The sequence below is a fragment of the Emydura macquarii genome, unplaced genomic scaffold (assembly GCF_026122565.2).
Source record: "Emydura macquarii macquarii isolate MOO-44397 ecotype Brisbane River unplaced genomic scaffold, CSIRO-AGI_Emac_v2 contig_2199, whole genome shotgun sequence".
Classification (NCBI taxonomy): domain Eukaryota; kingdom Metazoa; phylum Chordata; order Testudines; family Chelidae; genus Emydura; species Emydura macquarii.
This window is the reverse complement of record NW_027132336.1, coordinates 1400006-1406828: the sequence shown is the minus strand read 5'-3', so window position 1 is coordinate 1406828 and position 6823 is coordinate 1400006. Positions and strand designations below refer to the sequence as shown.

At 42.2% G+C, this 6823-nt stretch overlaps 1 long non-coding RNA gene across 1 annotated transcript; it reads right to left on the bottom strand.

The window, feature by feature from the left end:
• Positions 1-580: 580 nt before the first annotated feature.
• Positions 581-6179, bottom strand: LOC137160343 (uncharacterized). Its single transcript, XR_010921856.1, has 3 exons — positions 6084-6179; positions 5708-5773; positions 581-665 (listed from the first exon to the last, which is right to left on the bottom strand). It is a non-coding gene; the product is annotated as an uncharacterized lncRNA (long non-coding RNA).
• Between the last annotated feature and the right edge of the window lie 644 nt (positions 6180-6823).

Genomic DNA, 6823 nt, shown 5'->3' with positions numbered 1-6823 from the left:
ATTTAAGGCACCAGGGTTGCAGGGCATGTGGTGACACAACCCTTTTACTGGTCAGAGCTGAGCCCCAAAGAATCCCATTCTTTACTTTCTATCGCGTAGAGCTGCCCTCTGCATGATCTTGAAAACTGTTTAATGATGCACATTTGTCTGATAACTCAAGCAACACTCAGAATTACAGCCTGTTTAGATTCCCACTGCAATGTCAACTGTAACTTGTCTTCCTTTCCAGTGTACTCCTCCTGCTAAATTGGGGTGACAATTAAAAACAAAACTTTTGTATGTTGTTACCATCACACGAGTCCTGATTGAGTGCCCTATGAAGTCAATGGAAAGACTCCCAGTGAGTTCAGTGGGTTAGATCAGTTCCTTGAAACACGGATAACTAATTGAATCCACTGTAGTAGCAATAAATCAGTCACTCCATGAGTCAGGAGTGCTGCCAGCAAGAGATCTGAACAGTATAGGCTCCTATTTGGGGTCACTGTGACCAAATATCAAGCAATACAGCTAACTAGCAGCATGCTGATCAGAGATTGAGAACTGGGAAAGTCTCCTGTAGCAAGATCTCCCTTCCATGTGAATACCTGGTGCAGCAATGTATGGGCTTCCATGTATTCCCCACTCAATCACAGGAAAATCTGGTGGAGTTTCTGGTAGCAGATATTCTATCGGGGGAAAAGGAGAGAGGAAAGTCACAGACCTGCATCTGCATAATGCATTTTACTTCATTCCTTGCCCTAAAAACAGTAGTGAAGATATGTTCAGAGATCTGCAGAGCTGTACCTCATGTGGCATTGCTATTACTCCATACTGCCCAGATGTGCTCCTTTTGGATGTGGTGTGTAGGACCAAAACTTACTGCATCTGCAATCGCAATTGATGTGTAAGGGGTTCTGAAATTTGTTCCATCACCACCACCACCACCACCCCCCTAGTAGCCTGGAGCAAATTAGATGCATGCAGAGAGTGCTCAGCAGCCTACTTTAGCTAGGATTCAATGTCAGATGAAGTTTGCACTTTGCTCCATGGAGCAAACCCTTTGTGATGCCTTGCAGGTGGGCTGTGAGGCTTCCCCTTGCTTAAAGGGAAAAGAAATTGAACTCAAATAAAAATTAAAAAAAAAAAAATTAACTGGGGAAACGTTTAACATTTTAAAGCTGTCAACCCTTGCAAAGCTTCTGTTCTTTTCAAAACAGAAAATAAATAATATTTCCAGATTTCCCTCACTCCCATTATTTTTTCTTGTGCTACTCTAACTTTTGAAAGAATTGAGGAAATCTTTAAAAGAGAAAAATGAAAGAGTGAAAGATCCTGAGTGCCATTCATTCAGCAGCAAAGGAAAAAAGAGAATGGAGAAAACAGAAGGGTCCAGGGGGAGCGAGGGAGTAAAACAACATGAAATTTTTAAATTTTAAAGTTTCAATATTTATCAAGTGGGAAGTTTTTCAAAAAGTATTTCAAGTCCTGTCAGAAGTGCAGGGGACTGGACTAGATGATCTCATGAGGTCCCTTCCCGTTTTATGATTGACAAAAAGTCAACACAAGCTGTTCCATTTTGGAACAAAAATTACTGAAAATTCTAAGTGTTATTTGACTTTTCCCCCTATCTGACCTGGATCAATTCAGCTGTAGACTAATACACAAAGTGAAAAAAAAATCCTAAACACGGAATATAGAAGTATGTTCAGCTGCTTTTGTGGTGAATTAGAAATAAATTCTTAGAAAATATGAAGTAGAAAGTAGTGGAAAGACAATTGGAAGAGCAATTTTAATTCTTGCAGAGAAACTACCTACAAAAGCAATAGTCCAGCAAAGCCTAGCTTCCCTATTTACATATTTAATATTGTCCATTTCATATTTGATTTGAAGTGGAATCATGTAGTGTTTATCTAATTCACTCTGACACTGTTTAACTCATAGTCATAAGGGATGCTTAGTATGAAGTTTGAAGGGTAATCTTTTGCCCTACACAATTTCATAGTTTAATCAAATTGCATTGCATTCAGCAAGCTAAAAGCTTTCCTGACATGACCATGTTTAAGGTTGATGCAGTGTTAAGAATCATTAATGGTTCTTACACAATAGTAATACTTAAGATGAGGTATAAGATGGGGCACTAAAGAGATCATATGCTTGTAGTAGTAGGATAAACTTAATCATGCCAATATTTTTTTTACTATAATATCTCAGAGAACATCTTTCTTTAAACCAACATATTTGTTCAATCATTTTAAAATCAGAAGCTCCACAGAAATTACAGAATTATATATATATCTTTTTACACTGTTTTAGTAAATATAATACTTTGCATTTCTATAGTGACTTCTGAGAATATTAAGCAATTTTACCAGATTAAATTAAATCTCCCCTTTTAAGTGATGGAGCCCCACTTGGTCACCAATCCCACAATTTCTAAAGGACATGCACAATTTTGACTGTATAAATCCAAATGAGAACAGCTTACCTTGGGAAAACCCTGATCATCTTTTTAAAAACACGGACACTCATTTATTACAGATTATTCCTGAAGACTGAAGTTTCTATTCAAAACTTGTATTTGATTGGGAAAGCAAAGACTTCTTGTTTTGAAAAGAGCTCACTACAAATGTGGTCCATTTTTTCCATAAAAGTTTCATATGTTGTTACAGAGAGGCCTACAGGCTAAAAGGTTACTGAAATGGATGAAATTAACCATTTGTGAGCAGAGCTAAGTTTGCCATGATAGCATGGAGGGCTTGTTTACACGTGAAAGTTGTTTTGGGTTTACTTGGTTTCTTTTTCCAGGGTAAACTGCCATGCACCCATGCAAAGAAGCTGTTGTTTCAGTTTATCTTGAGTCTCCACCTATGTTAATTAATCCACTTTGAAAGTAGGTTTACTGACATTTGGGATGAGTTTTCCAACGTGGTAGATGCGCAGGTATGCCCATTTACAATCAACCCTTCTGCTTCTGGCAGTCCTCCTACTGCTATCCCACATTGCCTTGCCACACACCTGGAATGGCCTGTCTGTTTACCTGGGTGACTACTGCTCAGGGGTCAACTTGTGCATGTCATCTCTGTGTTCAGATGTCAGTGCACAGACAGGTGCTCCCCTTCGCAATTCCAACTCCTGACAAGTTCACAAGCCCACAGGCACATACCAATAGCAGCCATGCCCTGTGCTTCTGTGTGATCCAGTGCTGAGGTCCTGGACTTTGTTACTCTACTCTACTCCTCTACTCAGAGGAGGAGACAATCCAGTCCCCTCTTAACAGCAGACACCAGAAGGCCAAGATATACAAGAGCAGTGGTTCCCAACCTTTTTGAGTAAAAACCCCACAAGTTAACACTAGGTAAAACACACACACACTGACCCAGCCATAAACACAAATAACCCCTATAAACATACATAATGATAATAATAATACCACAAAATTAGATAAATAATAATAATAAATGACTCTTACCTGACCAAGAAGCTAAGCCTTTGCTGGCGCAGCTGCCACTGCACGCCCCATGTGGCCCCGTCTCTTCCCATCCCTCATGGACTGAGGGTAATGGAGGCATTGGGCACTGTCAGGCTGGCTGAGGGTGCTCCAGAGCTGTTCCCCTCTGGCCAGGCACCCAGCCGGCTTGGGGCTGAGGGGGGGAGGGAGGGGCGCTGTTCCTTCACTCCAGTTGCCATGGGGCTGGGGGGTGCGACTCCTCCGCTCTGGCCAACACAGAGCTTGAAGCCGCTGTGCCTGGCCAGTGTGGGGCTCAGGGTGGGGGGAGGGGGGCACTAAGTGACCTCAATATTACTGAAGCTTCACAGACCCCATGTAATCTTTGGCACCTCTCAAGGGGATCCCACATGCCTGGTTGGGAAACTGTTGTACAAGAGGATACCAAAGCAAGTGAAGGTGAGGGGCCATTCCCAGGACACAGCTCAGTGCCACAACAGAGAAGAGGAGCTCCAGCAGAATTATAGAAAAGCCAGGAACAAGAACAGGATCTCTGGGTGAGTTCACATGGTTATTGAATGGGCAACAAAGTGGGCAGTCTGTGAGGCACTGGACTGTATTTTTACTAGACACCACCACCCAATGCCATCCAGGTGTGGACAGTACTGAAGAGACCCCTGTAGGCACCAAGGAGGAAGAGTGACAGACAGACAGGATCTCTTCAACCTACTAAACCCCAAGGCAGAGAGAATACTGGAGCCTCTGGAGTCCCACCAAATTCCAGGTAGAGACCCAACCTATCAATGCTAGGAGGGGACCTCTTCCAGTAAGCATTACAATGCTCTCTTGCGATAGAGCATACAGGGGATTAAATAACTTTGTTCCCAGTATCATCAAGGTATTACCAGGTTAGGCTATCCTTGCTCGGCCTCCTTGGCTTTCAACTCCCCTACCCAGCATGTTCAAACTGGCAACTACAGCAGAATTTAATGCTATGCTCTTTATTTCTCTGAAATATCAAATCCCACAGCCATTGGCCAGATTCTCCTTCCCTTGTTGCTTATTGTTCCCACTCAGTCTACCACCGTCACATTGCCCCCCTCAAGATGGCAGCACCACCTGGGTTAAAAATAAATAATAATAATAATGCATTGCATGGCAAGCCTGTTTATTGTAGCAGGAGGTAGAGGAAAGGAATAAGGGAAGTAATTCTGCTCAGTTGCATCAGTAGCCTCAGCTTTTAGGAAAAAATTATATTTTAGAAGGTGGATTGCCCAGCTCTGGCTATTTTGAAATACATAGAGACTGTAAGGCATTACAGAAGGCATTCACCCTTGGGGTTTGGAACAATCACTGCAGAATTCTATTTATTTTGCAGTGTAAGACAATGAAAAAAAAATCAGTTCTACTACTTTTAATTCATTTCACTTTCAGTGTCCTAGTAAGTGCTCCAGTGTTTGGATTTCAAACACTGCACAGGAATCTTGGTCTAAGAACCATTTTCAGTTGATACGTAGCCTTTTAAAAAGAAGATTTTGGAATCTTTTTTGTAGTCTATGGTTTTATAACTGTCTTTTTTTTAAAAAATAAGTCATAGGTGCTGGAACTAAGAGTGCTGGGGGTGCAGCACTCCCTGTCATGAAGTGATTTCCATTATATACAGGACCAGCACAGTAGCTGCATGATCTCTAAATTATTCTTGGGCATGATATTTTTTGAGAGCTTGCTAATCCATCATGAAAGAAATGTTCAGATTATGTGTTGTAACTTGATGTTTCACCACTAACATAAATGAGTTGATGCTAAACTACAGGGTTAAGATGAACATTTTAAAAAAGTTTGTCAAGGGGGCAAGTAGTATTAGAGAGAAAGTATGTGCATTAATTAACAAATGAAGTAGGAGAATAAATTAATGATGGCTCAAAAGTAGTTGAGATACCAAACTCTTTTTAAAAAAACTCTTTAAAAAATAAATCAGTATCTAGTGTGTAATTAAAATGATAGATCTTAGGAACATGGGTCTATAATGAACAAATTTTGGCAGCCAAATCTTGCAAACTGTTCAGCCTGGCTTGGGTTTATGTGCACTGAAGATTTTATACAAATAAATTATGATAAATAAAGAGGATTAAGTTGGAAGGACGTTTCTAGTGTGTAGGTATAAGGATTTGAGAGAGTAAACATCAAACTTCAATGAAATTCACTGAGGTACTCACGTTTAGGAGATTCTGGACCCCTCAGAAATATTAAAGAGTAAGTATAAGAGGAGCTAAGATTACTCACCAGTTGGAAGAGAAGGAGATAAACACAGCTACAAAATGGCTGCTTGAGGGCAACGGTAGTTTATACCTGCACATACAAAGGACCAGCAACTCCTCAGACGGTATTCTGGGAAAAAGGTCCTAGAAAAGTACAACCCTGGGGAGACGTGGTTAAGATCAAGGCATTCACAGCATGTGTGTGTAACAGCCTATTGGGACCTACCTGGTAACCTGACCCAACCAAAGGTCATTGTAGGAAAAGGAAAGATTCTCACAATGGGATTAAATGGCAGAATAAATGGCCACCCTGGGGTATGGCCATTCACTAAAAATTTAGGAGCATTGGGAAAAAGGTTTAAGTGTAATTTAAACCATGTTTGCAGTGTGACAGCACTTACTTATTTCTTCACAGAAGGGAAAGATTCCAGGTGGTCATTCTTCAGTGAGCCGGAAACTTCCAAAGCTGGGTTATCTGTGAGGATAATCATTGCCTGAATGTGCCTGGAGTGGCAGCCCCTTCCCTTTCCTGAGCACCACCCCTGTGTCTATGGGAGTCACAAGGCGCTTGCTCCTGCCTTTTTAACATGCCAATGTGAAGGTGAGGGGCAGATCGTGGTGAAATCTGCAGCATCCTTAGACTAAGGGCAGAGCCTGTTTAGAATATGCGTCCACCAGCTGAGCCTGTTTGTTTCAAGATTGAAAAGTTCTGAGGGGCTCTCAGCCCTGCTACTGGCTCTGCCCCATGCTGCATTGCTATTGGCTGAGCAAAGACTAGGCCAGTGAGGGGAGGGAGGAAGAAGAGCAAAGTCATTGCATTGCTCCCAGTCCTGGATGGGAAAATCAGAATAGGGCAAATGCCATACCCTGCCCTACCTAAATGGTGCCCCTGCTTCCTTCTACTCAGGAGACATGCAGATCACCTGGAGGAGAAGCTTCCCTGGCAGCTGGATGGCAGTTGGTGCGCAGCGGGTCAGAGGGGCAGTGTGTAGGGTGACCAGATAGCAAGTGTGAAAAATCGAGACGGGGGTGGGGGATAAGAGGTGTCTATAGAAGAAAAAGCCCTGAATATCTGGACTGGCCCTATACAATCAGGACATCTGGTCACCCTAGTCTGGGGTAGCCTAGAGCGAGCGTGGTG